Source organism: Mesoplodon densirostris, chromosome 6 (assembly GCF_025265405.1).
Source record: "Mesoplodon densirostris isolate mMesDen1 chromosome 6, mMesDen1 primary haplotype, whole genome shotgun sequence".
Lineage (NCBI taxonomy): Eukaryota > Metazoa > Chordata > Mammalia > Artiodactyla > Ziphiidae > Mesoplodon > Mesoplodon densirostris.
In genome coordinates this window covers 89,626,935-89,645,642 of record NC_082666.1, presented here as the reverse complement: position 1 = coordinate 89,645,642, position 18,708 = coordinate 89,626,935, and the positions used below count along the sequence as shown (strand labels likewise).

Sequence of the window (18,708 nt, the reverse complement as noted above, 5' to 3'; positions counted from 1 at the left end):
GAAGCCCCTACCTTGTGGTTTTAAGCCACCGAGGTTTGGGCGTTGTTACTGCAGCACAACCTAGTCTACGGGTAACCAGTGCTTTTCAGCAATCATATGATCAGGAATCACAGGTTGCCTTGTCAGACAGATAGGAAGAAATCTGTAATTAACAAATCCATAGGATTGAAAATCCCACATTATGTCTGACTAAAAGCAAGGTCAACCTTTCTTTACTCTTTGAAAATAAAATGCAGCTTTTCATTAAAGTTAAACAAATAGGTTTCTAATTATGCTAATATGATACTTTCATTAGTTTCTCCAACATAATTTTTGGTTCTACTTGCCAGTTTCTTGAGTCGGTTTACATTATTTTTTTGTCTAGGTTGTTACACTAACATACTGGTTGTCTTCTCTGCCTCTGTGACTTTACTCCTTTCACCCTCTTTCCAGCCTGCTTTATTATTAATCTCAACCTCAAACCTCAGTTTACTTTCCTGCTTCAATCTCCACTGTAGCTCCCTATTGCCTATATGATAAAATACTTGTGATGTACAAAGAATGAGATTGATTTTTAAATTTTTCTTATAAATGATCTAATTTTCTTTAACAGCGAGTACACACGGGGAAAGCATAGGAAGAAGCTGAATTATCTATTAGCGAAATGTTTGAATAAATACCCATAACTTTCTCCTAGGTTCCCAAGAGTTACTTCTGAGCCAGATGAACCTCAATCCAGGCCCAGGCTCTGAAGGGTCTCCGACACTCTGCGCCACTATGAGATGTGGGACAGTTAAAAATTCCAGCAATTTTAATGTCTTATGTATTCTTACAACAAACCACCACACATTGAGCCTTATAAAGCCTCCTCTTGTAATGGAAGGAGCTTCACTGACACACTCAGTCTTACTTACTGTTTGAGGTACTGAAACTTGGTGTGTTTTTTGAACTAGTAACCTTGTTCTTGGTATACAATGAGTGTAAACTGATTAATTCAACTCTATTCAACAAATGGATTTTGTATTATGCCCTAGTGTATGTATATGTCACCAAGTAACCTGAACTTTTTTAATTCCCTGATTTTATTCGAAGCAAAATTTGTTATTTTTTCACTAATCAAGTAATAGATCAAATCTATTTCTTATAAAAAATTTAGAAATTATAATAGCAGTAGAAAAAAATGAAAACATAAACCATATGTAGCCTTACCACCAAAAGCAAGACATTGGGGCGTTTGCCGTTGGCATGAGCTAATTACTCGCCAGAGGTCCGCCGAGGCGGCACCGCGTGGAGTCCCCAGCAGAAGTTTCTGTCCGGCCGTGGCAGTTCCGGAGCCTCCAGCCTGCAGCCCGTGGAACCCCCGATGCCTGGGCGAGATCTGGCTTCTGGAGACTTCTCCCATCCTAAGGTGAAACTGCCCAGAAAGAGGACATGGCTACTGAACAGAGGGAAGCAAGGTCTCGGGTGTCAGTGATGTCTGAAGATGTGGCTGTGTTCTTTACGTGGGATGAGTGGAGAAACCTGGCTCCTTCTCAGAGAAACTTGTACCAAGATGTGATGCTGGAGAACTATAGTAACCTTGTCTCATTGGGGCTCCCCATTTTCCAAACCCGAGGTGATCTCCCTGTTGCAGCAAGGAGAAGATCCCTGGAAGGTAGAGAGAGAAAGCCCTGGAGGCTCCTCTCTAGGTGAGTGGGTGCGGAATCTCTGCAGGCAGCAGTCTGGATGGAAGAACAGTTATAAAACCACAAAGTCAACTCAAACACAAGGTTCTTCATTTCAGGAGCTGATAATGAAAAGATCCAAAAGGAATGGACCCTGGGACTTCAAATTAGAAAACCCCTGCACATATGAAGACAGATTAGAGAAAAAGCAGAAGAAAAAAGAAAGTGTTCAGATAGTTTCAGTCCCTCACAAAAAAATCCTCACTGTAGAAAGAAAACATGAAAATACTGATTTTGGCCAAAACTTCAGCCCAAAGTCAGTCCTTGTTAGGCAACAGATGGTTCCCAGAGAACAAACCCCACCAAAATGTGAAATACAAGGAAACAGCTTCAAACAGAATTCCAATTTATTTAATCAACAAAAAATCAACACAGCCGGGAAACGTTATAAATGTAGTATGTGTGAGAAAACCTTCATTAATACTTCCTCCCTTCATAAACATGAGATAAACCATAGTGGAGAGAAATTGTTTAAATGTAAAGACTGTTCGAAAGCCTTTAACGAAAGTTCAGCTCTTATTCAACATCAAATAACTCATACTGGAGAGAAACCCTATATATGTAAAGAATGTGGGAAAGCCTTCACTCTCAGTACATCCCTTTATAAACACCTAAGAACACACACTGTGGAGAAATCCTATAGATGTAAAGAATGTGGTAAATCCTTCAGCAGAAGGTCAGGCCTTTTTATACATCAAAAAATCCATGCTGGAGAAAACCTCTATAAATATAATCCAGGTAGGAAGGCATCTAGTTGCAATGCATCCCTTCCTGGATGTCAGAGAATGAATTCCAGAAAGAAGTGCTATTTATGTAATGAATGTGGCAATACCTTTAAGTCTAGTTCATCCCTTCGTTATCATCAGAGGATACACACAGGAGAGAAACCTTTTAAATGTAGTGAATGTGGGAGAGCCTTCAGTCAGAGTGCATCTCTTATTCAACATGAAAGAATTCACACTGGAGAAAAGCCTTATAGATGTAATGAATGTGGAAAAGGTTTCATTTCTATTTCACGACTTAACAGACACCGAATAATTCTTACTGGTGAGAAGTTTTATAATTGTAATGAATGTGGTAAAGCCTTAAGTTCCCACTCAACACTTACTATTCATGAAAGAATTCATACTGGAGAGAAACCATGTAAATGTAAAGTGTGTGGGAAAGCCTTCAGACAAAGTTCAGCTCTCATTCAACATCAGAGAATGCATACTGGAGAAAGACCCTATAAATGTAATGAGTGTGGGAAAACATCCAGGTGTAACTCAACCCTTAGTAATCATCAGAGAATTCACACAGGAGAGAAACCATATCGATGTGAAGAATGTGGGATATCTTTTGGCCAAAGATCAGCTCTTATTCAACATCGAAGGATTCATACAGGAGAGAAACCCTTCAAATGTAATACATGCGGGAAAACTTTTAGACAAAGCTCATCACGTATTGCCCATCAGAGAATTCATACTGGAGAGAAACCCTATGAATGTAATACATGTGGGAAACTTTTCAATCACAGGTCATCTCTTACTAATCATCATAAAATTCATATTGAAGAGAACCCCTAGAAAGTAGGTTTGCATGTGTGACATTCTGAAACCAAAGCTCATCAGAATACATGAAAGTGATGTAATAAATGTAATGGATATGAAAAGCCATTCTATGATTTAGTCATCAAAGAATAAATTCCAAGGATAAACCTATGTAATAGATAATGAGAAAAGTGGAAATTGTTCAGTCCTATCAGACACTTTATAATAACCTAAAATGAAGAATTCCGGACTGGAGACATTGACTTTGGGCATTTGTAAAGTAATTGTTTTCTCTACAGCATCGCATGCTGCATATCATATGTAATTGTTGTAAACATCTGGGTGATGAGGGGAAGTGTGCACTGGATTTCCTGTTAAACTGTAAACTTAATACTTTTTTTAAAATAACTGACATTGTAATAGTATATAAAAGATGTGGTCAAAGAAATTATACATTTTTAGAGAAAAGGACCAAATGAAAGTTAAAAATGAATTGTAAACTACCTCTGACTTTCTGGGGTTTGTCCTTTTCCTGACTTGATGTCAAGCTTTGTGCCTGGATTTCATTTAAAAGTAGAAATAAAAGTCTGTTCTCTTCAAAAAAAAAAAAAAAGCAAGACGTTAACATTATTTTAGATTTGGGGAATTTCCTTCCAGTTTTTCATTTCTTTCTATGCATAGCAATCCCACTCCATCTTAGTCCTCACCTTCCAGACTGCAGAAGAACTACACATAAGAGTCATGTCCTGAAAAGCTAGCGATCTTAAAGGGCCTCACCTGGATAAAATGCATGGTCTACTCACCCACACCTAATCCCCTTTTACCGGCCAGGGTTCAGTCAGGGAAGCGAAGTTCTCATGAGTGTTATCGGAACAGGGGATTTATTATGGAAATTAGACCTTATGCAAATGTGGCCCCCTGCCCTGCTGGGGAAGTGAAGATCTGGAAGAGGAAGTTGAAGGAGCAGAGAAAGAATTATTAATACATCCTCCTGATGCTCACTAGCTATCTCCTGAAATCAGAGCTTGAAGAGAAATATGAGAAACCCAGCATGTCCTACAGCCAAGTTGGGACAATGAAGGGGGAGCTTAAGGAAATGTCCTTGGGAAGCTGTGGTCTCTGTGCAGCTACTGCCTCTGCAGATGTACAGCTGGCGATTGGAGGTGGGCCTGGAGCAGGGGCTGTAGGCTTGGCGAGTGGAAGTTCATGCTGCTGAGTCCATGCGTAGCCTTCAGCTCTCCTGACCTGGCCACTATTTTTAGTAGCTCAATGGGCAAGGATGGGGTCTCTCAGAAAAGAGGCTGACCAACATCCACAGAATAGGTCACCTTGCTCACTTGATCATTAAACTTCTCTGCTGTGAGACACAAAGATCTTTTCATATTTTGCTTATTCTGAGAGACCTATCCACTTATTTCTCCCCAGACCTCCTTCTACCAACTTTTAAGTGGTATTCCTTCAAGTTTCCTTTTTTATTTTTTTTTTGCCGTACGTGGGCCTCTCACTGTTGTGGCCTCTCCTGTTGCAGAGCACAGCCTCCGGACGCACAGGCTCAGCAGCCATGGCTCACGGGCCCAGCCGCTCCGTGGCATGTGGGATCTTCCCGGACCGGGACACGAACCCATGTCCCCTGCATCAGCAGGTGGACTCTCAACCACTGTGCCACCAGGGAAGCCCTCCTTCAAGTTTCTGATCATCCAACCCAACCATTAGTCACTGCCCTTGAGTCCATATAGTTCCGTACCTTGCTCTCTCTCCTTCCAGGCAAAAATGAATAACCAGGTAGACTGCTCAAAAGTTCTGCCTACCGTCAGGATGTCCCCTCACCACTGTCCTTCATGCCACTCCTAAGTGAGGCTGTGTAACAACTGCCTACTTTTAGATGCTCCCAGCTTTTCACGCAAAACCACCTATAAGGCAAGTCTGAAATTTTTCTTTCTTGGTCAGCTGGTCATACAGAACTCCTTAGGGGTATTGAGAGAAAGGAGGGAATGCAGCAAAAGTAGGAACCATGAAAATCTGAGATACGTGCTCATGGGGAGTCTCAAATACAGCATTCCTACTTGATGATGGTGTGCTACTGTGCCCGCCCAATTTTATGGCTTGGTGTATCAGACAGCTCACTGTTAATGGATTCCCTGGTCAGAAGCACCATTATGTGGAATGCCATAATGATAACAAGGTATTCTGTAAGTCTACAGCCTATCATCAGGCATTCAATCTCTATTAGGGCCAAGCAGCAAGCCAGCAGCTGTTTCTCCAAAGAAATGTTAACTGCAGAGGATAGCCTAGCTTTGCTCTTAAACCTTAAAATTCTGCACTGTGGTTTCCTAGAGGGGAGCAAAGGCTCCACATACATTCCCCATCTGCCAGTGAAGCTCGCTTTTTTTCAAACTATATGAAAGAATGCACCTTTCCAGGCCTCCTCCTTTACATAATACTGTCCTGTAGAACTTTATTGCTCTCATTCTGATACCTACTTCCAACGCAGGGCTGTTTCCCTTCCTGTGCCATTGCATAATGAGGAAACTACTTGGGAAACCTGCGCCCTAGAGTGAAACTGAAAGATCATACTTTTCTAGGATAGACATGAGAGGAGGAAACAGGGAAAGAGTTTTTCTTAAACTGGAGTCCTCGAGAATCCCGAAGGCCTCTGTCTGTATAGAGCAGCTTTGACTCCTGCTTTGGAGGAGTCCTTTTGACTCCTCCAAAGCAGGAGTGTGGGGGGAGGGTGTCTATAAATCCTTCTTTAGACTGGCAGGCAAGACTCAAAAGAAAACCTGACTCAGAAGCCAAGGTTAGAAGGGACATCTAAAGATCATCAAACACTCAACAAATTGGAAAGAACATTAGCCCAGGGAGAAGAAAGCCATATTTGTCCCAGCTCTGTTGTTAGCCAGGTGATAGAGAACTGGTAGATCTGGCCAGTAAGTGAGGGAGGCTGACTCCGCGAGCATCCTTTTGGAAGAAACGCAGTAATAGTCAGGGAATCTGGGCTCAAAGCTCCAGATTCTGAGCTGTTACCTTCTCATCACCTATCTCAGTAAGGTGTGGCAATAATGTGCAATTTCTTTGCTCTGATGGAAATTTCAACCTCGACAGAACCCAGTCAAAAGGATTGGGGGGACATCTGGGATTGGGATAAAGAGTGCTTTCTTACAAATGAAGTGATTTAATTTACTCTGTCAAAACCCTGGCCAGATCAGATGTCAGCTCTTCTGGGAAGCACCCCTGTGTGCCCCAGGTGGAATGTTTTGTTCCTTTCTGAGTCCACCCCGCCCCCAGGTCTGTTGCTTATATTTCTGCTAAGCCCTTCTTTCAGTATGCTTTGGATTGCAGTTAAGACCCGGGATGTCAGCATTCTCCTTTCACTAGGCCACTTATTCTCCTCTGGGATATCAAAACCCAGGATGTAGCAATCAGCAACAAAAGGTACTGTAAGTAATTTACAACTAATGGTAGGTAAAATAACATCATACAAATGATTCAAGTTGATATCTATGATATGTTTCAAGCCTTTTAGTGCTGCTTTGACTCGCTAGCATTCAAATGCAATGTCTTAGGTATAGGAGACATGGGTAGAGAAAGAGCTGATGCACCAGAAATTGTTCATAACTCCAAGTTTGCTCTTGAGAGTGTCTTGCACATATTAATACCATCCATTAAGTAAGTCAAGATAAAAAATATTGAGAACTGCTGTGTTAGAATGAGAACTCCTTGAGAGAAAGTTCCCTGATTCACCAGTCCCTGTATTAACTGTGTTGATAATAAGTGAAATAGAGTAAAGAAACTAAAGAAAATGGAAAGACCAAAGTAAATAAATATCAGGGTGAGGTGTGGGAGAGAGGAAAAAAAGAAAGTCATAATTTCCTGATGGGGTTTGAGTGAGTTACGTAACTTGTATAACAAAGTCACAAGACCTTTTAATAATAAACAATAGACATGTATTTCTCATACGTCTGGGGTCAGCTGGGTTTCGGCAAGGTGGCTCTGCTGATCTTGGCTGGGCTTTTTCATGTGCCTGGGGGTCAGCTGGCTGTCAGTCTGTCTGACCTTCATTGACACAACTAGGGCTGAAGCTGCTCCATGTTTCTCTTCTTCCAGCAGGCACATTTCCATGGTGATAGCGAGGATGCAAGAGAGGCCACATGGCAACACACAAGGGCTTTGGAGGCATAGACTCAAAATTGGCCTGCTATCACTTTTGCATAATTATTGGCTAAGGAAGTCATAAGACCAGCTCACATTCAAGAAATGGAGAAAGGGACTATCTTTTTTTTTTTTTTAAGGCAGAGATATTTATTTATAAATTTATTTATTTATGTATTTATTTTTGGCTGTGTTGGGTCTTTGTTGCTGCGCATGGGCTTTCTCTAGTGGCGGTGAGTGGGGGTTACTCTTTGCTGTGGTGTGCAGGCTTATTATGGTGGCTTATCTTGTTGCAGAGCACAGGCTCTAGGCGCATGGGCTTCAGTAGTGGTGGTGTGCGGGCTCAGTAGTCGTGGCTCGCGGGCTCTAGAGCGTAGGCTCAGTAGTTGCGGCGCATGGGCTTAGTGGCTCCGTGGCATATGGGATCTTCTCGGACCAGGGATCGAACCTGTTCCCCCTGCATTGGCAGGCGGATTCTTAACCACTGCACCACCAGGGAAGTCTGGGACAATATCTTTTTAATGAGTAACCACAAACTCACGAGAGAAGGGGTGGATACTGGGACTGTGAAGAGCTGGGGCCATCATTGCAATGGACCACAGATTCTGAGAAGACTACCCACACAGGAGGATTGGAGCCTAGGATTGAGGACTTTTTGTTTAGTGAAGTTTCACACTTCCAAAACTCTTCTGTTATAACTTCTGGTGTTGGAATATTCCTCAGTTGTGATGTTCACCAGGATACAAGTGCTCTGAACAGATTTCATCACATAGCAGCAAAAGGCAGCCATTCTTTTACATTAGACTTTATATCTGCAAGGGCTATACAAACAAACATTGTGCTGAGAAGGGGACATGGCTCCTGGAGCCTGTCCCTTTTCTAAGCACGGGCCACTGCACATGAATACTCCTGCCTCTGGCAAAGGACTTCAACCAGAGCTCTGTCGCCATTTCTGGTTCATTGTTCCTCTTAAGGGCTCCTGGGGGGAGTCAGAGAAATAAATCAGGATGTATAAGATAGTCCCTCCAGCAGCTCTTGGGTAGCAAATATGTATAACACTGGAAATGCTCCCGATTGCTCTCCATTTACTTCTGCAGCTACCAGTTTCCTCTCTTGCCTTCTGTAAAGTTTAAAACAACATCAAGTTTTAAGGACTTAAAGTGCTTTTCTATTTAAAATCAAACAAGACAAGCATCATTTTCATTCTGGGACTGTGCTTTGCTTCTTGAAGTGTAGTGAATATATAGATACCCACTGAAAAAAAAATAATAATAAAAAAGCTAAGTGATGGAAATGAGTAATTGCTTGGCAGCAAGTCTGCAGGGAGAGCACTGACACTGCACGGCACATATTTCATGAATAATGAGAGAAGTCTCAGAGCTGTGCAGTCACTGCCGATTGGGTCAGAAATTTCACATTAGTGGATTCATCAGAGCAGATCAGTGTCATAAAGACACCCTTTTCTGAGGTAAACACACCCTTTCCTTCACTGAACTGGCATCTCTTAGTTCTATAGTAGATACAGCTGAGACGTGAGAGAGAGGAGGGACATAAGTGGATTAGGAGTAGTTTATATCCATATCATTCAACCTGCTTATTTGGATAGAAAGAATGTTTTTAACAGAGATGAGCTAGTAAGTCTGTGGATAACAAAGGGCTTATGAAAGCATTATAGAAATAGAGTCAAAAAGGGCTTCCCTGGTGGCGCAGTGGTTGAGAGTCCGCCTGCCGATGCAGGGGACATGGGTTCGTGCCCCGGTTCGGGAGGATCCCACATGCCACGGAGCGGCTGGGCCCGTGAGCCATGGCCGCTGAGCCTGCACGTCCGGAGCCTGTGCTCCGCAACGGGAGAGGCCACAGCAGTGAGAGGCCTGCATACCGCAAAAAAAAAAAAAGAAAGAAATAGAGTCAAAAACGCACACCTATTTCTATGAAATGTTGCTTAGAGGTGAGTGAAAGTCAGAGAATTTTAATGCTGTGAAAGGGACTTTAGATCTTTTGTTCTAGGAGTACCTTGGTGTGGCTAAATGCTTTTCACCAAATGTTCCTGTTATTTCTGGTCCACTGTACAATTTTACTTCCTGTCCTCTTGCAGTTAGAGGTAGTCATATGACCTGAGTTGATGAAGTTGTAGGCAATGAACTGTGAAGAGAAGTGATGTGGTCTCTTCTGGATGAAGCTTTAAGAGGCAGTGTGCAATCTGCCATGCTTCCTTTTTTCTTCTACCAATGCACTAGGTCTACAGTACAGATGATGGCTGCTCAATCAGCTTAGGTCCTAGAGAAAGAACAGCACACAGCAATGCCCCCAGATAACCCTTGATGGATATGTAACATGACTGGGAAATAAATGTTTTGAGCCAGAAAGACTGTGGATTCTTTGTTACTACAGCACACCTTAGCCTACCCTGACTGATACACTGAGTACTTTCTTTGCTGTTTTTGCTCAAAGCATCCTAGATATGGCTTGGTGGTTAAGAACACTGTATTTTACAGTCAGATACAATTATATTTGAAAGACAGTTTGAAGGGACTATCAGTCCATATAAGATAGAAACCATAATAGTTTTGTTAGGATTAAATAAGATAATGCATTTAAGATCTTAAGAATAGCGCCAATCATCCTTCCAATCATCATTAACAAATGCCTGTTAGATAAGACAGAGGCAGTTGTACTAAACCAGGAGTCAAACTTTCCCCTTAGAAATAAGTGATATCCTTTAATTAAAAGCACGCACATTCCATAATCTACAAAACTCCACGTTGTCTTCTTTTATCCTTAATGGAACAATAGAATATTGGGATAAAGAGCACCATAGTTACAATCTCATCCAAACACTTGAGAAACCAAGTCCAGAGAAGTAAGGGATTTATCCGGAGACACATGCCTGCTTAATGGAAGAGGCAGAATTAGGGCTAGGGCCACCATGTAATTTACCATCCAAATAGGACATTTTTGAAAGTGAAGGGAGAAAATTGTTAGCAACTGTGCCAGAAGAGCAGGTGGAAACTTGGACTTTCCCAGGCAAACCAGAACATATGGTCACCCTGATTAGGATTTACTTTCCCAGACTCTATGCCTGGTGTCACTTCCCTTCCCAGCAGATGTCTTAATCCTATTGGTGTAAGAAACTCTTCATCATTCGAGGTGGCACAGCGCTTAAGAATCCACCTGCCAATGCAGGGGACACAGGTTCGATCCCTGGTCCGGGAAGAACCCCCAGGCTGTGGAGCAACTAAGCCTGCGTGCCACAACTACTGAAGTCTGCGTGCCTAGAGCCCGTGCTCCGCAACAAGAGAAGCCAGCACAATGAGAAGCCTGTGCACCGCAACCAAGAGTGGCCCCCACTCGCCGCAACTAGAGAAAGCCTGGCACAGCAACGAAGACCCAACACAGCCAAAACTAAATAAATAAATTTAAAAAAAAAAGGAAAAGAAACTCTTCATCATGCTACATCTAAAGATATAGGGAAGGAAGGAGGAAACAAGAAAAAAGTTTTCCGTTTTGACATACTTTGTAAATCATCTTTACTTTTTTCCCCCCATTCTTGCTTTCTTTGGCTTACTTTCTTTGTCACTTACAAGTTTAACTATTTACTTCAGTAACTGACTTGCTTTAAGCAGTAATGGCAACTGATTACATTAATGGTCCTGCATTTGAAAAAAGTTTTCGCTGCATGGCAGAGCCCAGAGGCGATTTACTGGGAAAGCAACAACAGCAGCAGCAACAAAAACAAAGAGATATCTTCAGAAAATGAGCAATATAGAGAATATAGCCAAAATGGGAACTGAAATAATCAGTGGAACTTCTCCAGAAATAACACACCCACTTATTCACACTCAGACAAGTTTCTAAAGGAGACTGGCTCTCCCTCTGTCTGTGTACAGATGAGAAACCATATTTTTGAAGATATTTGAAATTAACTCACAAGAAAAAACCAAAGGTCCAGAAAACATATTCTGGTGTTCTCTTCAAGTTCCAAACCAAAAGTGAAAATAAGCCTTGTAGAAGAGAAAGGCCATGTGAGTGGTTTAGGTGCTGGGGACCCTTCTCCATTCCTGAGCAAGGGTACTCCTCCAGCCCCCTCATGTGTGGATGGGCCATGTGCTTTTGGCTAGTTAGTCTGTTGTGTCCCTTTCTAAAATTAGAGCTGCCTGTCCTATGAGGAAGCCTCAGGAGAATGTGTTGGCAAAGCATGACCTTTTAGACCTTTCCCTATCAAAACTGTAAGAAGAAATGCAAATATAATGGGTAACAAAAAGAGGATGGCAGAGGAGATATACCCTGGGCAGCTCTGCTGTGGCTTAACTGCATCCCTGAGGCACTTTAATATCACATTGGCTGTGCTTGCCCTGTTGTTTCCACCTGCTGCATTATGATGCAAGGTCAGCATGTGAAGACCGAACCCAACAAGGTGTTGAACTTCCCACTGCAATGTGCCTTTTCTCATTATTTGGAGTCTGGAGATGGGTAGTGAGTACTCCCAGAACACCCTGTAGCCTGCTCCCTTCCTTCCTCTCCAGTCTCAGGCTTTGCTATCTGGACTCACCATCCTCCAGCCACACTGCCCTTCAGGCTCCTCATACAGGCCAAGCTTGGTTAGGCTTCCAGGGCCTTTGTATACCTTCTTTACCTGGGATGCTCTCTCTGCTGATCTTCTCAAGGCTGGCTACTCTTTATCATTTAAAATTCAGGGACTTCCTCTGACTACGGTATCAATGTAAGTTAGAAATAAATTTCCAGAAGACTTCCTGGAATCTAATAGGTCCTCAATAAATATTTCTTGAAAATATTAGTTAATGAATGAATGAGTGAATTACATATTGGTTCTGGAATCAAATGACCAAAGAGCTTATTCTTTAAGGCCATCTGAGACCTGATGGGAGACTTCCTCCTCTAGCATGCTATTTCTAAGGGTTCTACACAAGATGCAATAGAACCAAAGGTATTCAGAATGCTTAAGAAAGACAATGATCCAGATGGAGGGAAATTCAGATGATCCAGACTTTCTATTGTAGCCAGTGTAGGGTCATTCCTGCTGTGTTGGCTATGTCTCCTTCCCAGCTCTGCTCACTTCTCTACCTTATCTAGTCTCATTCTCTGCCTCCGCTCAGCCCTAGAATTACCCAATGTATCCTAACTTTCACAAATAGAATTACCCAATGTATCCTAACTTTCACTCTACTTTGTGAAACCAATGTTTTAGAAAATGCACTTTATCTCTAAGCCACTTAACAAGATTCTTTAAAACGATGTTTCATTACAGTTGATTGACTCAGAAAGATCTATACACTCGTTCTAATGTTCTGACCAGAGGCTTTTCTGTGCTTATCTTTTAGGAACAAAACATCACATTTTCTCCTACCTCTTGACTAAAGTCAAAAAGCTCCAGCCCAGTGAAACTCAAATTGGGTTGAATTGGGATGATTAGGCTCTGAATGATGCATACATTTCATCAAACGTGTTTTAGCACAATGAGCTCTAAATGAAGTTCAAGTTCAGGAGGAGATGTTGTGTGACTCGGAGTTCCAAAGAATGGCAATCTTTGTCTTCCATGCCATTACTTATTTGAGAATGGGGAGGGGAAAGCATTGATGGAGCTACTCTATTATCATGCTTTAGGTCATTCACTCCATCTTAAGAAAGCTCTGTGACATCAAGTAGTGCAAAGTTTTTATTTTATGGGTGACAGAACCAGAAAGAGTAACTTAGTAAAGGATAAGGAATGATTTACATGATGGCCTAAATTTTCTTGACTCCATTATATTATTATTAAATTTTCTTGACTGCATTATATTATTATTATATTATTATTACTTGACTCCATTACTCTTTAGTCTCTTTTTCTCTTTCTCTTCCTTTCCCCCACCCCCAACTAGTCTAGTCTGTAAGGTCCTAAAATGCACAGATATGCCCTTTATTTTGCTTTCCTTTTAATTGACACACATCGAAAGACACCATAGATAGAGAAGTGCGGACAATCTGATCAGTCAGGTGAATATGCTGGATCTCTTCTGTTTGTCCCTACAGATTCAATTCCCACCTTTCTCCACCTTGATCTATGCCCCAGGCAACTGACCTTTAAAGACCCATCAACCGGCCTCTTGCCTGGCATCCAGTTGGGTTCAGTGAAACGGAGCTCCTGGCAGGGATTGGAGGGCAGGAGCAGAGTGCAGTGGGGATGTTTGTCCTGTGCTCCCAACATGCCAGGTCACCATGGTTGGTTGGGAGCTTCCATAGAAAGCTCTGTCAGGCAGCAAATCTCTTGTCGTAAATGGCTGGCTTCTTCCTCCTGCCCCTTAAGGCCTAGAGGGGCTAAGGGATCCCTGCTGTCATTGGTCTGGGGCACGTCACTATCCCTAGTTGGTGTGCTAAACCTTGCCAGCATCTATGGAAATGGTCCCATTATTTAACTCTCTTTGAATTATTAAATTTGCCTGTACAATATGTTTCCTGCCTTGTCTCTGATCAAAAAACAGATAGATGAAGGCAACCAATATATGTCTCCAGTAGAAAGTGGGCATTTGCTTGGTGCCAGCCCTCGGCTAGGACCTCTCCAGGCATACTTGTTTTTCAACCTCACAATAACTGTCTGAATCAGATGTTATTGAGCCCATTTTACAGATGGGGAACTGAATCCCAGCATGGTCGGGATCACACAGCTGGTAGTTAGAGACTGTCGTGAGATCCCCATAGAAGCCTGTCTGACCCCAAAGCTGTTACAGTGATTACATCTGCAGAGCAAATATTTCCTCACAGATAGGAAAAAAGTAGGAATGGAGGCAAGATTAAATATACAAGGAATGAGGGCCAAGTCGGAGAGACTGACCTATCTGTTCCTCTGGAATCCAGCAGCAAGGTAAGGAAGCAAAGGCCAAGGCCTCTTTCACCAACAATGGTGATACAAAATAAGCGCCGGGGGCCTTCCCTGGCCACTAAACTTTTCATGACAGTTGGGTATCTTTGAGAAGTTTCCTACTGGCTCTTTGGTCCTAAACCCTACTGGTCACCTTCTGAGGAGGCAAGTCTTTCCATGCCTTTCCACAGCCCCCCACCCCTTCCCGGTGCCTGCACAGTCTGGGACAGAAGTACCGCTCCTAGGCCCCCATTTCATGCTGGGAATCAGTGTCTTCAGGCTTCCCCCCTCCCTGTGGATGTAGATCTCCGCACAGCCTGAAATTCCCAGCTCTGATGGAGAGCTCTGAATTATTCATCGACCCAATAATGGCAGGTGATGAGATCTTTTCCTGATATGTCCCTGTCAGTAGGTGTTTATTAATCTGTTTCACCAGCCGCCCCGCTCTGACTGCAGGGCCAGAAGAACCCCACGCACCGCCTGACATATATCGGCAGAGACAGCACTTTAAAGACTCCCTTTTGCCTGGGAGGTCATCTGAAGGTTATTAGGAACAAATTATTTCTTCATTTCCGCTGACTGAGTAGATAGCCTTAATGATCTGTCACCTAGCAATAGCCTGCCTGTTCAAACATAAAGAATGGCAGGCTGATGGGCTTATAACTAGAATCAGTTCATTTTAGCTATTCTCTTGTCAAGCATGTTTCCAAGATACATATAGTATTTACATATTCATGAGCCTCTGCCGACACTGATGCCGTGAGGGGGCCTGTCTGATAATGTGATACGAGTTTGTACTGTGTCCTCAGGCACTTAAAGTCTATTAAGTGAATAAAGTCTACCCAGGGCCCCTCTTCTTGGAGGTGTTCTCCATTTTAAACACAGGGCCGCCATCCCAATTTCAGGCACTCATCTCCCTCTCTTCTCCCCTTCCCTGCCCACCAACGTCCACCAGAATCTGCCCTCCCTACCTCTTATCAAGAAGAACCTCTGCTTTAAAGAAAGCGAGCAGGCAACTGGGAGTTCTCCCTCCTCCCAGCAGGGCAAACCTGTCCATGAGATCTCTGTTTTACATTCCTTTAGGTTTTGTGTAGGTAACTCAAATGACATTGTATAAAGCAAAGTGAAACTGCAGCTGGCTTTGCAAATTTTGGACTCTGACAGCATTTTCGAGTCTCCTTGGGCTACTTGTATCTAATTAGTATTTCATGCCTTTGACTTCGATGGCCTATGGTCTTGTCTCAATCTATCTAGTTGAGGATGGTGCCCCAGGCATAAATCTTGCTATGAAACTGAATCACCTGGGGAGGACCTGAAATTTGTCATTTGGAGACAGAGACTCTTATTATCCCATCTCCAGTCTCCCATCTTCTATGCTACCCAAAACAATCTTCCTACCCCTACTGTGATTCTTAAAAGAAAAGATGTAAAAATGTAAAAAAAAATGTAATTAGTAAGTACATTGTTAGTATGTATTAGTATGTATATTGTTATGCCTATTTGGACATCTCTCTGCTAAATAAATAAATATTCTATTTATTTTTCATTCATTCATTCATTCATTCATTCGGCAGCCCGTGGGTTATGCCATGAAACTCTGGAAGCCCTAGGATGTCTCAGTCCAGTTTGGGTCTGTCTCATTTTATTCAGGGCCCAAGTTCCATCTTCATGATTAGTTAAGTGCCAAAGAAAGTAAATTGCTTTTTAAAGCATTACTGAGGTGTCCGTGAGTATAGGAACCTTAATTACTTACAGAGAATGACAAATACAAAAAATAGTGATAACTTCCCATAAGGGAGTTCCTGGGGAGATTTCAGAAGTCGCTCTCTTCCTTTAAGAGTCAGTTTTTCTGTGTGTGAAATGGGGATAATAACTTGAGTCCTTTTTCCTGCTCACAAAGTCGTTATAAGGATTAATGAGATAATAAGTTGGTGAGCATATTGGGTATCCCTTGAGAAGCTGCGTTAAATTGACTCAAAGCATAATTGTTTGGCAGATAAATAATTATTCCATTAACCTACGTGCCATTCATTTGAAAATTTGTCAGAGCACTTTGATTTATCTTTCACAGGAGCTTTAGGGCTGTCCCTACAGGGGCATGGACTCCAGTTGGTTGAGGGACCATAATATAAAATGAAAGCCCAAGGTAACCAAGGGGGGTTTGCTCTAGCAGAAAAGAGTAGGATCCTAGGAACATCTGGGTCTCCCCTTCTGCCATGACTGAAGGAAACTCTAGTTTTAAGAAGGTAAGTTTGAAAATCTAGGCCTTCGTATTCTAATATGGTAACTGCTAGCCCCAAGTGGCAATTTACATGTACATTTAAATTAATTAAAATAAAAATTTAGTTTCTCAGTCAGAGTAGCCACATTTCAAGTGCTCCGTAGCTGCATGTGGCTAATGGCTACTGCGCTGGACAGAGCAGATATGGAACATTTCCATTATCTCAGAGGATTCTATTGGATAGCACTAGTCTAGGCCATTCTCAAACTTGAGTGTACATAAGAATGGCTCAAAGAGCTTCTTAAAATTCATATTTCTGAGACTCACTCTCAGAAATCCTGATCTAGTAGGTATCAGGAGAGTCATGGAAATCTGAATATTTAAAAAGTTCTCCAAATAATTCTGATGGTGGATGGTTGGTGACAAAATCTGGCTTTCCCAATGCTTCTCAAAGTGTGTTCCATAGACTGGCAGCATTAGCATCACCTGAGAGCTTGCTTGAAAGACAAATCCAAGAATTTGGTGTGGGGCTTAGAAATCTGTCTATTTACAAGCGTTCTGGGTGATCCTTATGGAGGCTAAACTTTGAGAACCACTAACCTAGACAGTAGAGAAATGCAACTGTAGCCTGAAAATTATTGCAATTTAGATATAAATATTCACAGTCTAAGCTGACTATATTGGGATTTACTTACAGATACATGGAATCCACTTATATAAAATTCATTCATCCATCCATCCTTCCATCCTTTTATTCATTCACAGCTTTTAGGGTATCTATTATGTACCAGGCATTTGTGATGAAAAATTAGGAATATAGCAATGAACAAAACTATCATAATCCCTACTTTTAGTTTAATTGTTGCTAACCCAATTTTTATTTTTCCCCCAGTTTTTGGTGGGATGGAGTACAAATAAAACTTACTTATTAAACTAGAGGCTGATTTATTGTGTTGGTGAGCCCTCCACTTGTTTGCATAGCACAGATCAATAGGTGGTTTGTTTAGGTTCACACAGATATTCAATGGGAGATAAGACTAGAAGTCGGTTTTCCAGATCCAGGCCAGTACCAGCAGTGTTTGAGGGAAAAAATGAGTAATGGAATTTTCTTTCTAACTAATTCGTAGTCAAATGTTCTAGTGCTTACTTTAGTGGTTTTAGCTACTGAATATTTTCAATAGCAATTCCTATAAAACAAAGGTTTATCACAGCACTGATAAATACCCTGATATATATGGATTTCACATTCAACTTTTTCCCCAAATAATAAGTTGGTTTACTAGCAATTAGTTACTTTCCCTTTTCTTCCTTCCTTCCTCCTTCCCTCCTTCCCTTCCTTTCTTCCCTCCTTCCTCTCTCTCTTGCTCTTCTTTCTTTCTTTGAACTCACCAATTGCAACATATTTGATATGTTTCATTTCACTGCAGTTATTGTGTTTACTGACACTTAAATTGCCCCATCTTTGCTCAGTAGGAGCTTCCTCAGGTTGGTTCCCAAGTCCTTTTGACACAGTGGTCCTGGATCACTTCCTTGCTACCCATCTGGGCTTATTTTGTATATTTCCAGGCTTATTTTGTATATTTCCTGCTCTGAACATGGAGTTAGACATTTCTCTGATGTGACTTGTTTTCTTTTGTGAAAAGTGTTATTTGGAGTAAAAAATTTGAGGAGGTTCATTGCTATAGAGTTGCTCAGTATTTCTTTTCAGGTCTTTCAGGAAGCAGATCTAGAAAGCATATTATCTAAAGATAAAATACATCTTGAGTTTATGCTGATTTTTCCAATTCCAATTCAATACTATAGGGTTTTTAGTTGTTGCTTTTGCTAGCTTCTTTAATGTTACATATACTGTGAATTGTACCCCAAAAATCCCTCCCACTTTAACTGCTGGTATTAAATTAGCTAGCTGCAACTTCCAGGGGATATCTGCTAGTTATGTTGGGGTTCTTGCATCCTTATGTCTGTCAGCACCCTGTATACTTCCCTTGGGTTTCCTCCCATACAGATGCTGATATTATGCTGACTTTATAGATGCTGTGATGCTCCTTTTTTTCCTACCTGCTCATATTTAGGGGTTCATGGGGATACTTTATCACCTAGTTTTGTTTTAGTTGTAGTCAGTGGGTTTTTGTTTGACATCCTAGCTCCTCTGTCTCTTGTAATGGGAACATTTGATGAAATTCACAAACTGCACTCTCAATCTTCCTCCTGAAGTGTATTTTACGTTTGATTCTATGTTGTAAAAGATGA

The 18,708-nt window shown here is 41.8% G+C and overlaps 1 pseudogene; it reads left to right on the top strand.

Annotated features, from left to right (window-relative positions):
* The first annotated feature begins 1,316 nt into the window (after positions 1 to 1,316).
* On the top strand, positions 1,317 to 3,833 carry LOC132492637 (zinc finger protein 354A-like; annotated as a pseudogene).
* The last annotated feature ends 14,875 nt before the right edge of the window (positions 3,834 to 18,708 follow it).